Genomic DNA, 26,291 nt, shown 5'->3' with positions numbered 1-26,291 from the left:
TTTGTTTCTTCCATAAAGAGACCTCCCCCTTAAATGCTGGTGGGTAGATGATATCTCCGGCCATCGTTTTGTTGCTTAAGACAGTGGTTAGTCCTTCTGAGGCGTCTCAGCTCTGATACCACTTGTAGGACTGTTGGCGGTCGACTAGAAGGGGGGATTGGATATCCTGCAATCACAAAAACAAAAACACCCTTCTCGAACTCTTAAACTAATACTTGCATAAAGAATAAGCAGAAAGTAAATAGAACATTAAAAGAAGAGGCACAAGTATTTACTTGGTTACAACCTATATGGTTGTTAATCCAAGGAAGTTGAAGCACTAAATACTCTTTCAGGTGGAGAAGCCTCTTACAACATTGAAGCATAGAAAATAGAAGCTTAACTCTAAATTACAACACACAAGCGTTGGAAGTGAATTTCTGAGTTCGTTGTTAAAGCTTCTGGACCAAGACTATATTTATAGCCTTGGTTGGGGGTGCCCTGAGGGTTTCGGGCGCCCTCAGGGGGATAAAACTTTATTCCCCAACGTCCAGATCGTGTTTGACGTAATCTGGTCAACTTTTCAGGTTCGGGCGCCCGGAAGGGTTCCGGGCGCCCCGGACCCCGAAGTCAACTCAAGTTGACATTTTCGGTCCGGGTCCTCTGCTCCGACTCTACTCGCCTCGGTCCGGGTCTTCTACTCCAGATTTGCTCGCTTGGATGATCTCTACTATCCAGAAAAGGGCTCACCCGAACCCAAGTTCCGGTCTTCTCGAGCGGGCTTCCGTTCCGGCTTCTCGTCCCTCAGAATCGCTGCGTGCTTCCTTCTCGTCCGCCAGCATACTCATCTGCAGTCTTCATCCCTCGGTCGCACCCAGTGCCGACCTTCTCGCTAGCTGCGTCTCTTGCTCCCCAAGCAATCTTCCACTTTGGCTTTCGTCCCTCGGAACCACCGCACGCTTCCTTCTCGTCCGCTGGTGTACTCTTCCGCAGTGCCTCGTACCTCGGACGCACCGCGTGCCGTCCTTCTCACTAGCTGCGTCTTCCGCTCGACTACCTGTGCTCATAAGCTCCTGCACACTTAGACACAAGGTTAAAAACACACAGGACCTAACTTGTTGATCACACCAAAACAACCTTGGGGTTTCAACAATCTCCCCCTTTTTGATGTGATCAACCCAAGTTAAGCTAGGGTTAAAATAGACATAAAAATAAATTGTCACCCATATAGGGGAGATGCTGCCGGATTTTTATCTGGCAGGACTCATATGAAGCATTTCTACATACAAAACATACATAAGTCACACTCGGCTGGAATATATACACAATAGAAACAACATAACCACGCAGTTAATATACGCAGCCTACCCGGCTGGACATAAATTAATAAAACAATAACGCAGTTAATATTTAGCCCATACGGCTATATCAAAAACATAGCATAAAAACGAAGAGAAAACCTACAATCCACAACTAAAGTTTACTAGCCAATTAGGCTTACACAACCACACGATCACGAAAACCAAAACACCACAAATCAAACTCCAAACATAGATCAATTCATACAATACTAAAACTGCTGAATACTAAAAATACAAGTAAAGCGAAAATAAAACCGATAAAAATGCAGGACCCAGGACTGGCAGCCGGCATCTCCCCAAGCATCCATGAATCATCTACAGCTACCTGGCGAAAGAAAAACCAATTTACGAAGTGATGAGTATTGGAACTCAGTAAGTAAGAAAAGATAGTGCATGAACATAATAAACAAATAGAGAATGAGCCAAGAGTATACAGTCTCATAAAGGAACTAACAGATACTAAAACAGAACCATAATAAATGCTCATACCTGAAACCATATCCTAGGCTAGATATAGAAGTTCAGAGGTAGTATTAACCTGCTACAAACTGCTCATAACTACAGGGGTAATAAGTGAGATGTATTCATTTTACCAATAAATAAACCAGTGTCAAAACTCCTACAACAAGTGTATATCTCAACATAAGTAAGCAACAACCACATAAACTAGTGTCATCAGCAGAAGCAAGCAACAACAGCATAAGCTAGTAACAGCAGCAAAGGTAGCAACAACAACATCAGCAGATATAATAATAAAAGCGTATGCACGGATGGTCACCCCGCCCACCTCTTTGCACCACGACCCCTGTATGGTCGAGAGGCCGGATCAATGACAACTGTACCACCCAAAGGCCGCCATTACTCTCGAGTGACCGGATGGACACGTGCTGAGTAGCTAACTAGCTACACAGCAAAGGGGGTCCCTGCTACTCGCAACTCCAGCTACCACTACCCACGCGTGGCCGAGTGCGGCACGATAGGACAAGCGGCATCAACTCCAGCTACCACTCTCTCGAGTGGCCGAGGATGCGTCCCTGGTCAACAACTCTCTCAACCGCAAGGGAGAATTGGTCGTTGACATGCATGTCATGATATGATGCGCCAAATGCAACAGTCATCATACAAATATAAGCAGAAAATTAGGTATACTACATGAAGCCAGCATGTTCAATATAATACATAAATAAACAACAGTCAAAGCTTGCAAACATGGTATCTAGTATCTGCTACTGATCATGGACAACAACAAGAGACTGTATAGATATGGAAACGAATTTCTCAAAGATCGCGTGGGAGTATCAAGCGCAGGAAAATAAGAGTGGAGTCAAGGTAAAAATAATTTCTTATCCAAAATAGTTCATGCACCAAGGTCAAAGTACTAAAAGAATCAAAGTAAGAAGTACCCGCATTTACTTGTCGATCGTGCTAGGCTGCCTCCACTTCGGAACACTTGGCTCGTAGCAGTGTCCTGCAACAAATCGTATGATTACAACCAAGCCCCTCATACCTCAACTTGTTACCTAAACCCAATTCAAATAGAAAACCCTAATTGAACCAAGCTATTATACCATCTACAACATGCAATGAATCAACCCTACATAATTCATGCAAATAACCACTCACAACTAATCGTGTAACAGAACTAATCAACTAACATGGATACTGAATTAATCAAGTAAATCTCCAAATAAGTCCTCCATAAATCTACGAATCTAAACCGGTTAACATTCGGAAATCCTTCTCAAAATCTGTATCAGAAACTAATAGCCCTCACAAAGGAACAAGAACATCAACACCTAACCGAATCCACCAAAAGTTTGGTTCCAGAAACTCGATCCATCCAAAAAATCTCAAACCAAATCAAATACAACCATAAAATCATTGCAACTCAACCATTTCATCATAAAGAAAAAAAACAAAAACCCAACCTAGAAAATCTTCTCCGAATTCATCCCAGACCAAAACCATCCCAAAACAAGACCATGAAACCAATCTAAAATCACCACTGAACCTACCCTAATCCAAAATCACCACATCAAGCTTGAAATTGAGAACGGGAACTTATTAAGTTCGAATCACTTCCAAATCCTAGGAATGACAACCAAATCCTGCTGCTAACCTCCCATAAATCTCCCATTCATTTCTACAAAGGAAGCTACTTACTGGATCAATCAGGGCACGGCTCGGAGAGAAGAGGATCGACGACTGTGGTCCGCGGTGCTCGTGCGAGGGAGAAGGATTGTCGTTGTGCTATTCGCGTGGAGTAGAGATCACCGGCTATGCTGCTCGCGTGAGGAGGAAAGGCTGGTGGCGTCCGGGAGCTCGCAAGAGGGAAGGAAGGAGACTCAACTGTGGCTCGGGAGAGAAGAGAGGCCGGCGAAGGAGGAGGGAGCGACGTCGTGAGATGAGTGCTCGAGGAAAAGTCGGTGATGAAGAGGGGTAGGGCTCACGCGAGGGAGAGGTCGGCGGGTGAAGGCTCGGGAGAAGGAGCTCAATGCTGGAGGGGGAAAAGGAGATGTCGAGTAGGTTATTAGGGGAGAGGGATTTTATAACAAATACTTAGGTTTAGTGCAATTAAACTCTAAGTTGATTCCTTAGTCAATTCCTATTTACGGGTATTCCTAACAGATTTTTATCGGCCCCATTAGAGCATCCCCTCTACATACATCATACGAGCTCCAATTAAATCCCAGAAAATTTTTAAAATTTCTAAAAAAATCCATTAAAGTTTTTCGTCCATTAACTTTATTATTTAATTATATTTGTTGTCGTATTTTACATAAACAATTTATATTGTAATAACGTGCAACAAGATAGAAAAATTAAATTTCAAAAAAATTTTAATTTCTACCTCCCCCTAGACTTATACTTTTTCTTCTTCCCCTTTGATCACATAAAAAATTGGGGTTGCAAGACAAATCTAAGGGTTGACACTAAGAAAAATTATAAAAATCTATTTCAATGGTTTTTTGAAAAATATTTCTAAGTCAAGGAAAATTTCTAAGTTAAAAATAACTTTTGAAAAAATTCTTAAGTTTTTGTTATCAAGAATTAAAAACTTTCTAATCCGAAAACTTTATGCAAGAAAATTTTAAAAAATTTGAGAACATTTAGAAAAAAATTTCTATGCATTTTTTTTAATTCTAATGCTATTATCAGAAAGTTTTAAATTTTCATTTTAATTTATTATAACTTCTCAAATCACATTTTTTCATATTTAAAGCGACCAATATTAAACATACAAAAAATTGTATCATATTAATTTCTATTATTAGTTTGTCGAGATTCTTTAATCGACAAACTATTTCTTTTAACTTAATATTTTTTTGTTATATTTTGAATTTCTAATTCACAAAAATATTTTGATAATATAAATCCAAACTTGACAAAAAATTTCGACAATATAATTTGTAAAGCATCTTTCGGCAATGTTTCTACTTTGCAAAATTCGTTCGAAAAAATATTTTGTAATTAGCAGTAATATTTTGTCATAAATTCTAATTTGCAAAAATCTGTTAATAGTAGATTTTCTAATCAGAAAAACTCTTTCGATGATTCAATTTCTAATTCGCAAAATTCTTTTGGTGACTTTTCGATTGATTTAACTAATTGTTTAGAAGGTGGAGACCATACCTGACTTACCTTGTCAGCAATTGATTCTCCCCCTGTCGAGTTGCTTTCTTCCGAAATCTCTCCCCCTTCATCGATGCTCATATAGGATGAGATTTCCGTGTCCTCGGGATGGAGTTCGGCTGTCTCGGCAGTTTCCTCATTCTCGGACTGTTCTGTCGGCGGCTCGATGTCTATTGACACTACAACAAAAACATTAAAAGACAACGGTTAAAAACCGTTGTCTTAGGCCCTTTAAAACCGTTGTAATTGGCAGTGTTGTTAAAAGTGGGGGGCTACGATAACGGTTTTAAACCGTTGTCTTTGAATAAAAAGACAACAGTTTTGCAACGATTTTAAACCGTTGTCTTTGAATGAAAAGACAACGGTTTAAAACCGTTCTTATTTAGAGCATCTGCCAGTTTATAATCGTTTTTGGGGCTACGACAATGATTTTTAACCGTTGTCTTTTAGGGTGATAGACAACAATAATGATTTTAAACCATTGTCTTTTAAATTATTATCTTTTAATACCAATATATCAGATTTCAATTTAAATATATAATAAAGAATCATAATCGAGAAAGAATATTCCCCACATCAATATCATTCAAAATGTTAGTTATACAAGAATTACAATCACAAAAGAAGAAACATATCTCATGTTCAAATAAAATTTATCCTAATACAAATAAACAAATAAATTCCTCATTGGTATCGTGGCTTTGCCATTATGATCCTTGGTAGACTTCTTCATGCTTTCTGATTGTGGTTGCGTTTGGCGGCAAGCAAATGTCGACCTGAATACTACTACCTTTCTTTCCATTCATTGTAGTTCTACATGTAAGAAAACAACATCGATAGCACAGGTATACAAGAAAATTTAAAAAACAAAAGTCTATCTATATATTTTACCTGAAGAATAGGGTGATTATTGATGTATATAAATTTATGTCTATTTATGTTTTTTGGGGCAACTTACTGGCTGCATCTTCACGTGACCGAGTATACAAATTTCCCTTGGCAATCAAATCTGTAGAATTAAGCTGTAGGAGCTGATAAAAATAAACAAATTATAAAGACATTAAAAGATAAAATATACATGTAAGCGAATAAGAATTATCTTAACCTGCTGAAACACATACGGATTGATGATACAATTCAGCTTTGCACTACTGTTGTCTTATTCGTGTAGCATGTTATTGGAAATTAACAACTGGTATAGAAGGAAATGAAATTGCATAACATCCACAGCTATTTGGCAATTTGCAACGATCTCAATCATATAAATCATATGGTTCTTCATTGAGTTCAATTTAGCCCATTGGCATATTTAAATCAAAGCATGATACTTTAAGGTTGGCAATGCCATAAAACTTATCCAACAAACACTGAAAGGTCAAATGCAAAGTCACATATTGGAGGCCTCTCTTCTATAGTTATGACCATGCTTTGGCCACCTGCATTTGCATTATAGTTATCCGTGATACAAACTTAACAAGTTTTACCACCTCAGTTTTCCAATAAAAAAAAAAAAAAAAAAAGGTAGATCCGCTACCTTAGCGACCCCCCTAGTGCCGGCCCCACGGATATGGAGGGAGGTTCATGCAGGTACACAGGCCATAGGCGCATGGCGGGGTAAACCCCAGGTCGTCAGTTCCTGAGAATCGACCCCTGGCCATTACGCCAGAGATACCATGCGCCCACCGTCTGTGCTACGCCCTGGGGGCCCTCAGTTTTCCAATAAAGGTATTACTTGATCTTGATATATTGGTAGAATCGGTAGATATTATGTATTCTGTACATGTTGCACGACGAACTCTCTTAGCTGATAAAAGGAATTTACCATTCTCAACCAGCATAGCTGCATATTGCAAGGCAAATAGATGAATTTCAGAAAAACAAAATTTTAAAACAAATCAACCATCTCAATCAGTTTAGCCAGGCAGAAACTATCAATGAAGTGTTCAGAAAGAAGGATTTCAAGGAGATATAAAAAAACCAAAAGGTCCTATGAACTTTTTTATAGCAATGCCCCTAGGAAAGCAACAGAAGCTCAAAAGCTTGATGTTTCTAAAATTCAAACTCAGTACATCAAGAGAACCTAATATTAAATATCTATATATGACAACGTGACTACCAAGACAAATGGAGTAATCCAGGAAGTTGGAACGTAAAATGTCTAGATCTCCTAGGCGCATAATAAAGGAGAAGAATCACACACTGGCTATTGAAATAGAAGGCACAATGTAAGAACTGATGCAATATGGAATGAAAGATGTGATGCGTAAATCTTGTTCAAGAGAGCCAATAAATGGAGGAATTGTACCCCTGAGCAAATTGCTTGACAAGTCCCTACATTTTTTTACATCAAGCTCAAGAAAATTGATTAAAGAAACAACTATATAACAAAAGAAAACAAGGGAATGTAAAAAACTACAAGATGGTAAGGTGCACAAGTTCTCCAATCTCGGGTGGAATGTTCCCTTGAAGGTAATTAGCTCTCAGATACCTTGAAAAATAAGTAATGTGACAACTTTATGCAACAATATATAGTAAATTTTCATTGCCAATAACTATAATCGATAAAAAAAAATATATGAATAGAAGAAAACGCATACAATGCTCTTAGCTCAGTGCAGTTCTTTATGGAATAGGACGGTGCAAGCGGTCTTGGTGTAAAGCCCTGCCACAATGATAATTTCATCCTTGAAAGAATTCCATCACTATAGCTACTTAACATTAGAAATTTCATCTTCGGTACTATCTCAAATCTAGATCAAACACTAGTAAGAGAAATGTAATTAAGAAAGAGTATATTGAATAGAATAATTTAAAAATTAATATGGTGATCTCTACCAAATGGTGGTTCACAGTCTCCTTGTTTGGGATTTCATATTTCATATTACATCGTTTCATGTTTGTTTTTTTTTTTGTCAGAATCACCATGCATTCGAAGGTGTTCTAGTAGGAAAAAAAGGAGCTAAAAGAAAAATGTGCTTACAATCTTTGAAGCCTCCAAATCCGGCCAATGCTTAGGGAGATGATGCCACCGAGCTGCATATAAGGAAAGTCACTGCAATGGAAATAGGAATTGGTAAGGCAAGCTTCCAAAACCTAAAATACTAATACAGATAAAAGAAAAAACATCCATGAATAATACATCCATGAACAGGAATAAAAAAATTGGAACAAGAATAATATAATTCAGTCATGGTTGTTAATCACAATTTGTCTCACGAATTTCTGATGCTCCAGCCCACAATGGTCCAAACAAATCTAGAAACAAAGTAGGAACTAAATTGAGTAGAGATCTCATGATCACTATGATCCAACCCTATGCTCATTCACCAATCCTACTTAAGATCTAAGTCTTGAAAGCCTCCACTTAATAAAATATATAATTACAGTATTGCTAACTTCAGAGTAGATCATTTCGTACCATGTCACCTAAGAAAATTTTTTATATATGATAACCAATTTTAACTTCAGAGTATAAGAAGTGTTACTAACTTTTGTAATCATCATCCATCTTAGAGGAGTACCATATAAAAATGCAACTCCTACTAGTTATAATGCATTGTTCATATATCTCCTACATGAATAATATTAGTCATCCTTAGCCATAATAATGTCAAGTTTGAAATTCACCTAACAAAACTAGATATTGAAAGATAATTCATATGATAAAATCACAAATACCAAATATAATTTTCCAAGAAATATTTTGTTAAGCATTAGGATCTTAAGATCCTATGACTCCACAATATTTCTAGATAGGATCTTAATCCAAAACAAATAAATATGTCAAGAGATGCAACTTACAGTGTCATATTAGATATACATTTTTGCAATGATACTAGATTACTTGTCAAGTGTGGCACTTATGACGAATGTCTGACCAGCTAAACAGCCAGGAGCACCTTCTGGAACTTCCTACTCAACCAGAGAAACAAGACTAAAGCATGGAAACTAGATAGATTTATTAAAGTGAATAATATCATTATTTACCAATTACCTTCTCTCCTTTGTGTGGAGGATCATTCCTCTCTCCAAAATTCATAAACCCACCTCTACCAGCTCCTCTCCCTCTCCCTGCGGCCATAGATCCAGAACCTCTTCCACCTTTGCCCCTTCCACCAGCTTTAACAGGAGTTTCGGGATCCGTATCATTTATCTCATCATCAAGGTTATCACCAACTTTATAAGAACTCTTAGTCATCTTAGTTACTGAGCTATTCTTCATTTTCTTGTCTGGTTTAGGTGATTTCTTAACATTACTAGATGGCATGAAGTCATCATTGTCATCATCAACTGTCTTAGACCTCTTTGGCAATGTAGGTTTAGAGTCCTCTGTAATATCCTCACTAGATTTTTGGGGCTTCCTTTTGATGGTGTTTTGGCTGCTACTTTTTCTTCTTTTATAATTGTCTGAGGGCTCACTTCCTTAGAATAAGGTGCAAAATATTTGCTAGTTTTTCTTCTCTCTGAATTTTCTTGAGTTGATTGGACCGGATTCTTCAATAACAAAAATAAAACAATTTAATTGCTCATTCAGTTGTAAAAAATTCTAAAATGATCTTCCAGTGTATAAGCATAATGGCAAAGTAAATCAAACATATAGATTAGTTACACTAGTTTGCTATGTGTTAAAAACAATAAATAAACAGTAAATTTGTATGGAATACTTCAATGACCCTATATCTACTCCTAAAACATTTTATTAATAAATTAAAATAAATCTCTAAATCCCGAATGGTGCAGCGCCTTGCATCAAAGTAGATAAAGAAAATTGATGCTTTGACATGAACTTTTTTCCTTGTTAACCCTTCCAATGGCAGCCAAGCCGATTAATAAGAGTAAGGGAAAAAATAAAGGTGAATTACCAATTTCTCTGTATTTGGAGAATTAGGTGTTTTTGACTACCCACAGCAGGCTTTGATGATGTTGTAGCCCCTTTGTCATGTTGCTTCATGAACCATTTCCTTATTTTGGACAACTTCATGGATCAAAGAAGAAAATTTAAGGCAGAATGTCAAACAAGTGATAATTAATGTCACCATGTCACTAGGGCATTAGAAGAAGATAAAGGAATAGAAAAACTAAAAACTAAAAACTTGGCTGACCATTTCTTTATCAGGGATGCAATCACCAATTCCCAAAGGCCTGAAACCATCAAGTTAGGAGAAGTCATCTAATGTTGAAAACAAAAACCCCAAATGGAAAATAATAATAATAACAAAAATAAAACTAACAAGGGCGGACCTCTAAAGATCAGACCTTTAACACGAATATGACCTTGGCCTGAAACCATCATGGCATCGACAAGTGGATGTTGGTGCTTTGACAGTTTCTTCATGTCTTCAACTGGACACCTTCTCCCAATCCTTAACACTTCTCCGAGGATGTCAATTAGGAACGAGTCTCATCTAGCGCTGATCCTAGGTCGTCGCCTTGGTCCCCGACGCCGTCCTCCGCGGTCGGATCCGGCCGGCAGGGGGGATGCGTCCTAGCCTCCGTCGCACACGCTCCCATGATTCGGACCTTTGTTGTCGCCCTGCGATCGCTCTTCCCGACTGCTGCTGCTCCTGCTCGGCTCCGGTGAGCCAGAGATTGTGAGAAAAGAGGGACGGAAATGCTTAGGGATCAAGAAGCTAAAGGGGGGAATGTGGCAGCAAACAAATTTCGGGGAGAGGGAAAGAAAAAACGCGGCAGTAAAAATTTCGTTGTCGCGCATAATCCTAAAAAAAGAGTACATAGACAACAGTTTTCAAAAACCGTTGTTGTAACCTTTAAAAATCGTTGTCGTAGCCCTAAAAAAAATATAAATAGACAACGATTTTTAAAAACCATTGTTGTAGACCAAAAAAACTGCTAAAAGACAATGATTTTTGTTAAAACCGTTGTTAAAAGGCAAAACAACAATGATTTGGCATAAAACCGTTGTCGTTTGAGTGTTGTTAAATGAGGATTTTCTTGTAGTGTGAGTTGTCGGCTTCCAAAGGTTCTTCATAGAGTTTCAAGAACTTTTTCCAAAGTTCTTTTGTGCTTTTGTATTCTCCGACTCTGTCGATATCTTCATTTGGTATTACACTTAGAAGGTGAAATTCTGTCCAAGCGTTTGCCATACACTCGTTACGTTGCTTCTCGTTCCAGAGGCGTTTATCGAGTTCTTCTCCATTTGGTGCTTCATAACCAGATTTCATTATTAAACAAATACCAAAATCAGTGTTTAGGTATACCTCCATTTGTTTCTTCCATAAAGAGAACTCTCCCTTAAATACTGGTGGGTAGATGCTATCTCCGGTCATCGTTTTGTTGCTTCAGACGGCGGTTAGTCCTTCTGAAGCATCTCAGCTCCGATACCACTTGTAGGACCGTTGGCGGTCGGCTAGAAGGGGGGATTGGATATCCTGCAATCACAAAAATAAAAACACCCTTCTCGAACTCTTAAACTAATACTTGCATAAAGAATAAGCAGAAAGTAAATAGAACATTAAAAGAAGAGGTACAAGTATTTACTTGGTTACAATCGATGTGGTTGTTAATCCAAGGAAGTTGAAGCACTAAATACTTCTTCAGGCGGAGAAGCCTCTTACAACATTGAAACACAGAAAACAGAAGCTTAACTCTAAATTACAGCACACAAGCGTTGGAAGTGAATTTCTGAGTTCGTTGTTAAAGCTTCTGGACCAAGGCTATATTTATAGCCTTGGTCGGGGCGCCCTGGGGGGATAAAACTTTATCCCCCAACTCCAGATCGCGTTTGATGCGATCTGGTCAACTTTTCAGGTCTGGGTGCTTGGAAGGGTTCCGGGCGCCCCGGGCATGTCCGAGCGCCCCGAACTGTTCTGGGCGCCCCAGACCCCGAAGTCAACTCAGGTTGACTTTTTCGGTCTGAGCCCTCTGCTCCGGCTCTGCTCGCCTCGGTCCGGGTCTTCTACTCCGGATTCGCTTGCTTGGATGATCTCTACTATCCGGAAAAGGGCTCACCCGAACCTAAGTTCCGGTCTTCTCGAGCGGGCTTCCGTTCCGATTTTTCGTCCCTCGGAATCACTGCGTGCTTCCTTCTCGTCCGCCAGTGTACTCGTCCGCAGTCTTCATCCCTCGGTCGCACCCCATGCCGACCTTCTCGCTAGCTGCATCTCTTGCTCCCCGAGTAATCTTCCGCTCCGGCTTTCGTCCCACAGAACCACCGCACGCTTCCTTCTCGTCCGCCGGTGTACTCTTCCGCAGCGCCTAGTACCTCGGACGCACCGTGTGCCGTCCTTCTCGCTAGCTGCGTCTTCCGCTCGACTACCTGTGCTCCTAAGTTCCTGCACACTTAGACACAAGGTTAAAAACACACAGGACCTAACTTAACTTGTTGATCACACTAAAACAACCTTGGGGTTCCAATACATACAATCTCTCTCTTTTTGATGTGAGAAACATAAGTTAAGTTAGGGTAAACAAACATAACGAAGTAAAAAAATAATAAGTTTGTAACTCAATAATGCAAAAAATTAAATTACCCTCCTCCTAGAGTTAATTTTTCCTTCTTCCCCTTTGATCACATTAAATAGGGTACTTTTAAAATGACTTTAGAAAATCAAAAATTAAAGTCTAAGGAAAAATTAAAAAAATATTCACAAAAAGTTAAATTTTAAACAGATTCTTATTTGGATAACTAATTCATAGAAAATTTTCTAATGGATTGTTTAGATAAAGTCTCATAAAAGGAAAATAAATAAATTTGCTAAAATAATTCTAACAAATATGATTTTTTTTGAATAAATTTTAACGATCTAAATTTTTCTAATAGAAATTTTGACAAACTATTTAAAATATTAGTTAAATTGACTAAATGTTTCACAGTTAGTCAATTAAATATTTTATTTCAGTAATTGGCTTCTAGGCTATGACAAGACACTAGACCTTCTTCGATATTGGAACAACAACTACTTTCTAGACAAAGCCTTTTAAAGAAATTAAATATTTTTTTTCTCTTAAAGGCCAAAAAAAATTAACTTAAGTATATATTTGGAACCCAATATATGTTCCTTCCTACTGGGTTAATTAAAAATGTTTGAGAAATATATTTTCTAGATAAGTTTCTAATTTTCCCTTTGTAATATCTAAATTGCCAATTTAACCCTTTATAGTTCCTGAAATTTGAAGCAGACAAATTTAAATATGCAGAATTTTTAAATTTTCTATTTAATCATTTAAATTTGCATTCTCAATTTTCAATTTTTCAAGATCCTTTATTTCTATTTTCATTTTCTTATTTTCAGTTTTAATCTTGTCGAGATCTTCTAATCGACAAGATATAGCTAAGGTTGATTTTAATTCTTTATTTTCTTTTTCTAACTTACAGTAATTTTTTGATAATAGTTTTATAAATTGAAATGACTTATCAGGAGGAAGAGATTGTACCTGACTTACATCGTCGATATTGCAATCTGAAGCTACCCTTGAAGTACTGCTTTCTTCTGATGTCGCTCCCCCTTCATCGATGCTCTCGATGCTCATTTTGGACAAGCTTGCTTCGTTTTCGTTTTCTTGGTGACTTGCCACTAGTACAAGTCCGGCAATTGCTTCAATCTCTGATTCGGACGACGCTTCGTCCCATGTCAGCTTTAGAGTTTTATACTTGTTCTAGGCTGCCTTCTTATTCTTTTCCTTGTCCTTGTCCTTGTTCTTCAATTTTGGTAGTTATCTTTCGCGTGCCCTTTTTCATTGCAGTGGTAAACTTTACCTTTCTTTTCCTTTTTGTACCCTGCACTTAATTAAATTTATTATATTTAAATAATTTTTTAAATCTACTTACCATGAATGTCATTTCATCGTCCTCAAGAGAAGATTTAGAATCTCATTCGTCCATCTGTACCTTTAAGGTAATATTGTGCTTTGGCTCCTTCTTCAAATCTGCACATCTCGTTTTATGGATTTCAAAAGTTGAAAATATTTCTTCTAAAGTACTTGATTCTAGATCCTTAGATATATAATAAGCATCTACTAATGATACTCATTCAGTAGTTCTAGGAAATACGTTAAGCGCGTACCTTAGCGAATTTCGGTTGCTTACCTTTTCTCCAAGATTCGTGAGTCTGGTGATGAGTTCCTTGATTCTTGAGTGGAGGTGTGTGATGGTTTCGCCTTCTTCTAATCGGAGGTTGCTGAACTGGTTCCGGAGCAGGTCTCGTCTTGCTAGTTTTACGTCTGAGGTCCCTTCGTGTAGTTCCAAGAATTTCTCCTAGAGATCCTTGGCTGACTCGTAGGCTCCGATATAATACTAAGCAGATGAAACTCTGCTTTGCCATTTGCTGTTAAGTTCGCTTGCTCTTTCTTTATCCACTGATATTCTTCTTTGTCTTTTGGGGCTACAGAATCATATTTTATAATTATTAATAATTCAAAATCTATTTTAAAAAATACCTCTATTTTTTTCTTTCAACTCGCGAATTCCCCTCGAACTTCGATGGGTTGATACTCGGACCGACCATCTTGTATGCTTTGTTTGGCGGTTAGTCCTCCTAAAACAAACCCGCTCTGATACCAATTGTACGACCCTTGGTGGCCGGCTAGAGGAGGGTGAATAGCCCTGCAAAAATAACACGAACCTTCCTTAAACGTTATAGCTTAATTAAACTAACACTTGCATAAAATAAATAAGAAACTAGAAAGAAGAGGCACAATGAGATTTACTTGGTTACAATCGGGAAGGTTGTTAATCCAAGGAAGTTGAAGCTCACTATCAAAGTCTCTTTCAGGCGGAGAAGCCTCTTACAATATTGATGGCTCACAAACAAGTAGTAGAACAAAGTAAAAGCGTTTACAAGTGTTCTTTTGAACCATCGGGACCAGGGCTGTATTTATAGCCCTAGTCGGGGAGCCTGGAAGGGTTCCAGATGCCTGGAGGAGGATAAAATTTTATCCTTGTCACAACGGATCGTGTTTGACATGATCCAAATAAAATTCTTGGTCTGGGTGTCTGGACTCAGTTTAGGCGCCTGGACCTAAGCTAACATTATGTTAACTGTTTGGTTCGGGTTCTTGCTCTGGCTCCACTCGCTTGGGTCCGGGTTTTCCACTCCGGCTCTGGCTCCGGCTCTGCTTGCTTGGGTGATTTTAACCATCCGAAATAGGGTTCACTCGAACCTATTTTTTGACCTTCGAGCAATCTTCCGCGTCTGGGTCTTCTCGTCCCTCGGAAACGTTGTGCGCCTCCTTCTCGTCAACCCACGTACTCTTCCGCATCACCTCTTCCCTCGGACGCACCAAGCCCGTCAGCTCTCTCCCGTGTCGTCCTTCTCGCTAGCTGCGTCTTTCGCTCGACTTCCTATGCTCCTAAGTTCCTGCACACTTAGACACAGGGGTTAAATATCAACAGGACCTAACCTGACTTGGTTGATCATGTCAAAACTACCTTAGTGTACTTACAACAAATTTACCTTTTATGGTTTGATACTCAGGTCAATCAACTATTGGGACATTGACCTTACTATAAGTCCCAATTAATGATCCCAAATAACCCTAAACTTAAGGAAGTATCATAAAATTAAATTAATTTATTGTGTACACTAAAATGATTAAAAAAATAAATTTATGGAAATTATCTACTCGTATCTTAGCACAATGTTATGTATGTTGGGTCACTTCGGAGCTAGAGGGGGTGAATAACTTTTCGCGCTTCGATGATGATGATTTGCAGTAGAATAAACTCGAAGCAAGCTCCTAATACTAACACAAGGATTTACTTGGTATCCACCTCAAGAAGAGGTGACTACTCCAAGGATCCACACAGTGCACACTCTCCACTATGAACACAAAGTCCTTCTCGAAACAACCGGAGGTGGAGAAATCTCGTACAAGACTCTCACAAGCATACAACTCAAAACAAGAAGTAAATACACAATAAAACAAATAAAAACCTTCTTGCTTGTTCTCTTGTAGCATGTAGATGCCTTTGCACCAATTGGAAAGTGCAACAACATTTGTCTTCCAAGGCTCTAGGTCTGGCGAACAGTAGTGGAGTAGATGGAGTTAAGAGATTGTTGGGGATCTTGTATGGCCAGCTTGAAGGGGGCTGAATAGTCAGTGCCCCCAAATCAATCGCTTCTTACACTTGTTAGTTTGCACAGCGGAATAATACAAAACAAACAAGCTAAAGACTAAAGACAAGAAGGGAAATGCAAACTGCTAATACGTTTGTTTACGTGGTTAGGAGATAACTTACTCCTACTCCATGTCTGCCCATAAGGTGGACGATCTCTCAATCCCTTGGTGGATTAGTCCCCAACAAACTCTAGCTAGCTCAAGTCTCATTGTGGGTGGAGAAACCTCACCACAACACTCACCAAGACCTCTTGGATTACAAACAACTCTTGAGCACTTGTTGACTACTAATTAGGGTTAACCACCACTAATTTCGTCAACCTTAACCAAGCTTCCAAGCCTTGGTTAGATAGGTCATGGGTTGGAAAACTCCACCTACCAGTCGACTGGTGAAAGTACCAGTCGACTACCCTTTGTGGAGATTCGACCGTTACAATCCAACGGCTCGATACTAGTCGACTAGTGAAAGTACTAGTCGACTGCTCCATACTGGTCAAGTGAACAAAAGCATTCTGTTCGCTTCCAGTTGACTGTACCAGTCAATTGATGAAACTACCAGTCGACTGGTACCTGAGTATAATCTCTCAGTACTCGGACCCTCACCCCTACGACTCACTTAACTCTTCTTCGTTGCAGCCTTGACCTCTTGCCTTCAAGCCTACTTCCTTTGGCTCTCATCCCTCGGATGCACCTAAGCCCGCGGTTTGTCCCAATGTCATCCTTCGTGTATGCCTCGAAGTCGTTTCTCTCAGCCCTTGTCCTTTCTGCCTTGTCCACGGTCCCTCAGATGCTCCATCCTTCACCGGACCCGAAGCTATCAAGCCGAGTCATATGTGTATCCGGCAAACCTGCACACTCACATACACATATCAAATACAAGGATGAACCTAACTTAAATCCTTTGCCTAAACATCAAAACACATAGTCGCATGGACCATTGGGATTGCTCCAACAATCTCTCCCTTTTTGATGTTTGGCAATACGTTTAAGTTAGGAAAAACATAATAGCAAATAAACATGCTAAAAATAATGGACTTACGTTACTAAGGATACACACTTGGACTTACACCGCTGAATGGACTTACGTTACCAAGGATGTACACTTGGACTTACACCGCCGAATGGACTTACGTTTCCAAGGCTATACACTTGGACTTACACCACTGAATGGACTTATGTTGCTAAGGATATACACTTGGACTTACACCGCCAAATGAAAAATGCAAACATACATTGGAACCTATCATAAGGCTCCCCCTATACCTATGCTCCCCATTGAGCTAGGAATTTTATGACAGGGCTATTTAAGAACCTATCACAAGGCTCCCCCTACACATATGCTCCCCATTGAGCTAGGAATTTTATGCAAAGACATTTAAGGTTTTCCCAACTAAACCTTACTTCTCCCCCTTTGCCTAACATTAAAAAGCTCCAACAATATCCCTATTATTAAAATTTATCATCCAGAATGATCCTAAACTCGTGTATTTATCCCCCTAGGATCTCATATATCTATACGAGTTGACCTGGTCAAAATCAGTGCTGAAAATAATTTTAGACTGGTATCAGTCGACTACCACAAGCATCAGTCAACTGCTCCTATCGAATTCAACACACAGAATCATTCTGTGTTCGAAATATACTATTAACAATCGATTGATAACTGTACCAGTCGATTGACACCCTGATTTCAGCCCATTTCAACATTTCTGACCCAATTTCAGAAATGCACCAAAAATTCAATAGACATCCAAAAATCTCTAAATTTTGTGGAGAGGTATGTTTTACCCATACTACTTAGGAAAAATACATTCAAAAATATATCTATCACCAATTCCAAGATTGACACAAAGCTCAAAACTAATTAAATGGTTCAATTGAACCTTGACCTAAAGTCCTAGTTTTGACTTCCTCTTGATGTATTTGCCCATACTAAATCACAATGCATCCCTAGCATTGGTTTATATGACATCTATACATCCAAAACTAATTATCATGTAATATGACCCCAATGTCATATTTTCATGCATAAAACTAACCCAGTTGTGCCAATTCCTCAAATCCGTCTCCAAACATTTTGGTACATTTCATGACCCAATTTAGACTCCTAAGTAAAATCCACTTGAGATCTATTTGCCATGGGTTTCAACTTGACTCTTTGAGCTCCCCCTAGAGCTCTTAACCTTAGTCACCTCCCTAGGTGACTTATTCATAATTGCTAGGCTATATCGGTGCACCTCCAGTGACACTTGGCCTACAAACCTAACCTTTTTAACCTTGGACACCTTGTCCTTGGTTAGCTTCTTCTTAAATGGCTTTCTCTTGTCATTTATTGACTTCTCCTTGTTATAGTCATATGCAATCCTAGCATAGGGCTTTCTAGATCCAATATTGAATCTATCTAGGGTTTTTTCCAATTGATTAAGCTTTGCCTTCAAAGCTTGATTTTCCCTTTCTAGATTCCTAACTCTAGAATCAACATGTCCACCTTGGACATTCCTAGACCTACCCTTCCTAGGCATGTATCTCCCCTTCTTGGGATTGATGCATAAGTTCTCCATTATCTTTTTCTCTTTAGGTAATGAGAATTTGACGTGTCTATCTCTATCATGCATAAATTTCCTAGGGGTTTGATCTACATTAGTCCTATTTCTATCATAATATTTAAATCCAAAACTTTGCATAGATAAATAATAGAAATTATTCCTAGCATGCATGGAAGAATAAAGATTTGAATTATGCTTCAAATTAGGGTATACTTTCCTTACCCTTGAAGCTCCCCCTTGACTTGAGCTCCTCTTCTTCTCCCATTTCTTCAAATGCTCCAACTTCTTGAGCTCTCCCTTCCTTGGGCATTTTGTGTGGTAATGCCCCCGCTCACCAAACGTGAAGCACACTATGTGTCATTTTTTTCTCCTTCTTCTTCTTGGCACCATCATTCCTACAACCTACATTAGTATCTAATAATTTGAGTAGGTTTAGGAGTTATCTTATTCTTACCCATTGGACACCTACTTTTGTAATGTCCCTTCTCGTTGCACCTGAAGCACACAATGTGGTCCTTTGACTTTACTTCAGTGGAGGTGCTCACTAGGATGACCTCCATGTTGGTTGCTACTCGGAAAGCCTATAGGTTCCACTGTACAAAAATTTTGTACAAAGGTCTGAACCTTTTCCTAGCTACCATGTGTTCTTTTAAATTAAATTTTGGATCTCCTGCGGAACTTAACACGTTTGATCCAAAACTTAATCTATTTGTTCTTTTAGGTTTTGACTTGGATCTCCTGCGGAACTTAACACGTTCGACCCAAGTCTCCTTAAGTTATTAATTCCATTAAATATTAATTTCCATAAAAGGTTCCCAGTACTGACGTGGCGAGGCACATGGCCTTCTTGGATATGGGAGCAACCACCACCGACTAGACAAAACCTTTAATAGAAAGTTAATATTTAATTTCCTAAAATAACTTTAGGTTAACCAAAGAGAACAATCAAATCACAAGGAAAAGAAAGAAACAAAAGAACACAACTTCGAAAAAACATATTCGAAATACTAGAACGTAAGCCTCTTGTATTTGGTATTATTTCCATAAATAACTAGCATGATGCGGAAATAGAAATTACTAGTTATACCTTGTAGAAAAACCTCTTGATCTTCTACCGTATTCCTCTTCTAACCTCGGACGTTGTGTGGGCAACGATCTACCAAGATGAGAAACCACCAACCACCTTCTTCTTCTCCAAGCAAGGTTCGGCCACAAAGGAAGAACTTTACCAAAGAAGAAAATCAAAATACTAACCAAGCTCCAAGAGATGCTAGCTTTCTCCTTCTTCTTCTTCTTCTCCAAGTAGTATCCGCCACCACAAGAACTCCAAGAGAGATGAAGTATCGCCACCACAAGAGGAAGAGAGGGAGAGGGTAATGGCCGCCACAACACCAAGGAGAAAGGGAGAAAATAATAGAGGTTGTGTCTTGTGAAGGCACCCTCACCCTTCTTTTATATTCCTTGCCTAGGCAAATTAGGAAATTTAATTACAATAAAATTTTCTTAATTTCTTGACATGATTTATTTGAGAAAAATAAAATAAAATTTCCCAAATAAACTCTAATGGTCGGCCACATCAAGAGGAAGCAAATTGGACAAGTTTTAATCAACAATTAAAACTTTCCTTATTTGTTTCGGAAATTTTAAAAATAAAATTTCTCTTTAAAAATCTCTTCATGGTTAATAAAAGGAAATATCTATAATTTTAATTTTATTAACATGTGAATAATTTTAAAGAGAAAATAAAAAACTCTCCAATCTATAAATAAGGAAAGAGATCTAATCTCTTTCTTTAATCTTTTGTAATCTTTTACAAGAGAGATATTTTAATTTTAATTCTCTTTAAAATATATCTTCCACATAATAATAAAATCTAAAATTAAATTTCTTTTTTATTTAATTATGGCCGGCCCTACTAGCTTGGGTTCAAGCTAGGGCCGGCCACCTTAAACCCAAGCTTAGGCCGACCCTAGCTTGGTTCCCAAGCTAGCTTGGCCGGCCCCCTTTAGGTGGGTATAGAAGGTGGGTATATGTGGGTATAGTACTCTATAAATAAGAGGCTACGATAGGGACCGAGAGGAGGAATTGGTTTTGGTCTCCCGATAAAATTAAGCATCCCGTGTTCGCCCCGAACACACAACTTAATTTTATCAATGATAATTCATTCCACTAGAGAACTATCATTGAACTACCGCACCAATCCCAAATTACATTTTGGGCTCCTTCTTATTATGAGTGTGTTAGTCTCCCTGTGTTTAAGATATCGAATGTCCACTAATTAAGTGAGTTACTGACAACTCATTTAATTAATATCTAAGTCCAAGAGTAGTACCACTCAACCTTATTATCATGTCGGACTAAGTCCACCTGCAGGGTTTAACATGACAATCTTTATGAGCTCCTCTTGAGGACATTATCAACCTAGTATCTCTAGGACACAGTTTCCTTCTATAATCAACAACACACTATGAGTGATACCATTTCCCAATTTATCGGGTTTATTGATTCATCGAACTAAATCTCACCCATTGATAAATTAAAGAAATAAATATCAAACATATGTGCTTGTTATTATATTAGGATTAAGAGCACACACTTCCATAATAACTGAGGTCTTTGTTCCTTTATAAAGTCAGTATAAAAGGAACGACCTCAAATGGTCCTACTCAATACACTCTGAGTGTACTAGTGTAATTATATAGTCAAGATAAACTAATACCTAATTACACTACGACCTTCTAATGGTTTGTTCCTTTCCATTTTGGTCGTGAGCTACTGTTTATAATTTATAAGGTACTGATAACATCATCTTCTGCATGTGACACCACATACTATGTTATCTACAATATAAATTAAATGAACAACTACAAACAAATGTAGACAATTTGACCAAATGTGATTCTTTATTCATAATGAATGTTTACAAAGCTTAGGCTTTCAGTATACACTCCAACAATCTCCCACTTATACTAATGACTAAGCTGTCATATCTTCTACCATACATCTGATTCCATTCCTCCACATGCCGATCGAAAGCTTTCGCCGGAAGGGCCTTAGTGAAAGGATCCGCCAGTTATCTGATGCAATCTTGGCGATGACAACTTTTCTCGCTTCAGTATCAGGTGGTACTTGCGCTCTATATGTTTACTCGCCTTATGAGCTCGTGGTTCCTTCGAGTTTGCAATCCGCTATTATCACAATAAATTGTGATGATCTTGGGCAAACCAGAATCACATCTAAGTCCATTAGAAAGTTCCCGAGCCATACTGCTTTAGCCGCCAGAGGTCGCTACATACTCGACTTCCATGGTTGAGTCCAAACGCATTGCTTAACACTCCTCCATGAAATGGCTCCACCTCCTAAAGTAAACACATAGCCCGATGTAGACTTACTATTGTCCCTATCGATTGAAAATCGAATCGTGTAACCCACAGGGAGCAAATCATCTGCTTGGTAAACTAGCATATAATCCCTAGTCCTTCTCGGGTACTTTAATATATGCTTTACCGCAGGTCAATGTCCTTGTCCGAGGTTACTCGATATTCACCATGCCTACCAGGATATCGTGTCTCGTATATAAGATTGCATACATTAGGCTTCCTACGAAGCATAAGGAACTGCTTTCATGTCCTTTATCTTCTTTGATGTCTTTGGAGACATTTCTTTAGATAGAGCTACTCCATGTCTAAAAGGTAAGAAACCTTTCTTGAGTCTTGCATGCTAAACGAGCAAGGATTGTATCTATATGAAGCTTGGGATAGACACAACATTCTTTTCTTGCGATTCCTTATAACTTTGATCCCAAGAATGTGTGCACATTCTCCTAAGTCCTTCATATCAAATTGTTTGGACAACCATACCCTTACGTCCGATAATACCTTGACATTGTTGCCAATTAACAAAATATCATCTACGATAGTACAAGAAATACCACCACGTTTCCGTTACACTTCTTATATACACAAGACTCATCCGGACTTTGAATAAATCCATATGATTGGATTACTTCATTAAACCGGATGTTCCAAGACCTTGAAGCTTGCTTTAGTCCATAAATGGACCGGTTGAGCTTGCATACTAGATGCTCTTTGCCTTTTCAATAAATCCTTCGGTTGCTTCATATGGATGTTCTCTTCAAGACTTCCATTAAGGAAAGTCTTGACATCCATTTGCCAAATCTCATAATCCATATGAGCGTAATGGATAAGAGTATCCGGATAGACTTAAGCATGGCTACCTGAAAAGGTTTCATAATCGATTCCCTCTTTCCGAGTGTACCCTTTCGCAACAAGCCTAGCTTTCCTTCCTGTCTGTCCCTTTTTCCTTTTGTAGATCCACTTGCATCCAACGCTTTTACACCATCGGTGGTTCTACAAGCTCCCGCACCTTATTAGAGTACATGGACTCTATTTCGAATTCATTGCCTTTTGCCAAGATCTGCATCTATATCTTGGAGTGCTTCATCATATGATCGGGGATCGGGTTCATGTTTACCGGGATCAAGTCCAAGACTCTCCAAAACATGAATCTTTCAGATTACAACCCTCCCACTACGACGAGGCACCGTCTGTGGTTGTGTATCATGTGTGACACGTGTTGCAGTCTCTTGTGGTACTTCATCTTGTACTGTTGGTACTGAAGTAGACATGTCCTCTCTAAGTTCTTCTAAAACAACTTTACTACTGGGCTTGTGATCCATTATATAGTCTTCTTCTAAAAACGGGCATTGGTGCTAACAATGACCTTCCGGTCTTTAGGACTATAAAATAAACCACCTTCGTTCCTTTGGGATATCCTACAAACACGCGAACTTCGTACGAGATTCTAACTTATCAACATCTGGTTTCAGCACATGTCTGGACTACCCCATATCCGAATATGTCTTAGACTGGGTTTTCGCCCATTCCACAATTCTATGGGAGTAGAAGAAACTGATTTAGAAGGTACTAAGTTCGAACGTATCTGCTATTTCCAGAGCATATCCCAAAACGAATTTGGTAATTCGAATAACTCATCATTGATCTAACCATCTCCCTAAGAGTCCTATTCCTTCGTTACACCATCCTTGTTGGGGTGTTCCAAGTGCGACAATTGGGATTGAATCCCTCGATAAGTAATTCCTAAACTCTCCTAAGAGGTATTCGCCACCACGATCCGATCAGTAGTGTCTTGATACTTTTACCTAGTCGTTTCTCCACATCGCCTTGTATTCTTTGAACTTATCAAAGCACCGGACTTGTGGCGCATTAGGTAAATGTATCCATATCTTGAATAATCGTCCATGAAAGAGACAAAATATTCAAAACCTCCTCTTGCCCGGACAGACATAGGACCACACAAATCCGAGTGAACCAACTCTAACACTTCTTTGGCTCTATACCCCTTGGCCTTGAGCGGCCTCTTGGTCATTTTACCTTCTAAGCAAGATTCACAAGTTGGAAAATTTTCCAACTCTAATGAACTTAAAGTCCATCGGCTATAAGCCTCTGAATCCTACTTAAGTTAATATGACCAAGCCTTAGATGCCAAAGATATGCTTGGTTCATTTCTGAAGGTTCTTTTCTCTTATTAGAATTAGAAGATGAATTATAAATTTCCATGTTTTGCTTTGTGGAAGAATTTGGATTTAAAATATACAAATTGCCAACTAATGCACCGGAATAGATAATCACTTTATTTCTTTTAATAACTACATCGTTCTTGAAAGAAACTGAATATCCATCTAAAATAGTTTAGAAACTGAAATTAAATTCTTTCTAAAACTGGGTACATAAAGATAATTTCTTAAAACCAAATTTCTATTTCTACTAAAAGATAAGTAGACATCTCCCATAGTTGCCACCTTAGTAGCATTGCCCATGTAGCAGTAATCTCCCCTATAGTCGTCGGGTTTCCTGGAACCCCCGCAAGGAATTGCAGACATGATCGGTGGCTCCCATACCGGTAGATAACACCGCTAAACATGTTTCAACAACTAGAGTATGAGATATACCTTTGTTTTGGTTCCTACGGACAATCCGCCTTCCAATGTCCCGCTTGCAGATGAAGCACTTGCCCTTGGCTTCTTCATTCCAACTTTAAATCCCGTACACTGAGATTTATTCACTTTCTTTGAACCAGTTTGTTTCTTCTTCTTCTTACCTTCGGTTTAAGTAGAACCATTTTCGACATAGTAAATTTGAGCATTGTGACGAAATAATCCTTCTTCTGCTTTGTCAGTAGTTCCCCTAATGAATAAATCCTTTTATTCATATTATAGTTCAGTGAACTGCTCAAAACTTCTAGGTAGGGTTTGGAGGATCATATCGATCTGGGTTTCCCATCAATTTCTCCTCCAAGGATCAGTATTTCGTTCGGATAAGCCATCATGTTTAGGATATGATCCTTTAGGAGTACCCTCTTGCATGGTGGTCGTCATTATCTTTCTCATAGCTTCTTGTCTAGAAGCCCTATCCTGATGACCAAAGAGTTCCTTGAGATTGTTCATAATATCATAAGTCGTTGGTAAATCTTTATCGATGTTGCAATACATTTGACATTGAAGCCAAATGTAACACCGCCATCTCATCTGCTTTTACCCATTTCCTATGATATTCAATCTCCTCTTGGGTAGATTCACCAATGGGTGCATCAGGGCAATGCTCGGTCAGTAAATTTATAGCTTTCAGCAGTAAGAACAATATCCAGGTTTCTTTTCCAATCTATGTAATTTGGTCCAGTAAGTCTATTTTGTTGAAGTATGATGGACAGTGGGTTGAAAGTCATCCTAAGAATCACAAATAACTTTTGGTCAGAACTCTAAATTTAGAATAATATTGATTCCTCAAACAATATTATTTTAAATTAACCAACACCTTAAAACACCGTGAATTTTATATGCCACGTTAGTGTGGACGTATACAAATTCAACATTTGTAAAAGGAGGGTTTTAACCCATTAATTTTATTATCTTGTCAACCTAACTTTTTGACAAATAAAATTAATAGTTGGTATTATTTGGTCACACAAATAATAGCGGTGACTCTTGGGGAGGATACTATTAGATGTGTCTAAGTGTACACCATTACTTGACACTAAGTCCATTAATGAGATTATGCCCCTTCCGTTGGGGAAGATCACACGCTCTTAATTAACTTCCTATAGTCATCCAAAAATGGAAGTCTGTTCTAGTGGTCCGCAAACAAGCTCATCCGTTATGGAGGAAGGCACTCAGAGCCAACGCGCAAGCTTGTTTGCATCACTTACAAACCAGTAATGGAGACCATGGGATTTACTTAAAAAACCCTCTCCCACTTAGTTATTTATAAATGAGGAATTTTAACTATGCTAGCCTACTAAACTTGTAAACTAACATGCACACACAGCACAATATAAAAGCAATAAATAGAAAATCTAATTTTCAACTATTATGGCTTTTATCTTTAATTGTCCTCCGTGTATTGTCATCCGAAGCTGCTGCCATATTTGGCCACCGCCACCGGGTCTAACTGTCGCATCCATCTTGCTCCTAGTTCCGCTGCGCCTCTGGTCCTTAGAAGGTTCCACGCTTTGCAAGATTCGATCCGCGACATAAATAGAATTTTACATTTTTGATCCTATATTCCATAAAAGGAATGTACATGTATCTAGATCAAAAATAAAATCCTAATAAAACTAAATACAGCTCCTGCTGTATTTTAATACAATCATGCACACA

General features: G+C 38.6%; 2 long non-coding RNA genes across 2 annotated transcripts; both read right to left on the bottom strand.

Moving 5' to 3' along the window:
* Positions 1-1,403: 1,403 nt before the first annotated feature.
* LOC122024190 lies at positions 1,404-3,870 on the bottom strand. The gene is made up of 3 exons (XR_006123356.1): positions 3,504-3,870; positions 2,744-2,808; positions 1,404-1,665 (listed from the first exon to the last, which is right to left on the bottom strand). It is a non-coding gene; the product is annotated as an uncharacterized LOC122024190 (long non-coding RNA).
* A 3,393-nt stretch (positions 3,871-7,263) lies between these two features.
* On the bottom strand, positions 7,264-7,591 carry LOC122023490. Its single transcript, XR_006123157.1, has 3 exons — positions 7,571-7,591; positions 7,390-7,461; positions 7,264-7,304 (listed from the first exon to the last, which is right to left on the bottom strand). It is a non-coding gene; the product is annotated as an uncharacterized LOC122023490 (long non-coding RNA).
* Positions 7,592-26,291: the final 18,700 nt, after the last annotated feature.

This window comes from Zingiber officinale, chromosome 9B (genome assembly GCF_018446385.1).
Source record: "Zingiber officinale cultivar Zhangliang chromosome 9B, Zo_v1.1, whole genome shotgun sequence".
Lineage (NCBI taxonomy): Eukaryota > Viridiplantae > Streptophyta > Magnoliopsida > Zingiberales > Zingiberaceae > Zingiber > Zingiber officinale.
This window is presented reverse-complemented; position numbering and strand designations above follow the sequence as displayed.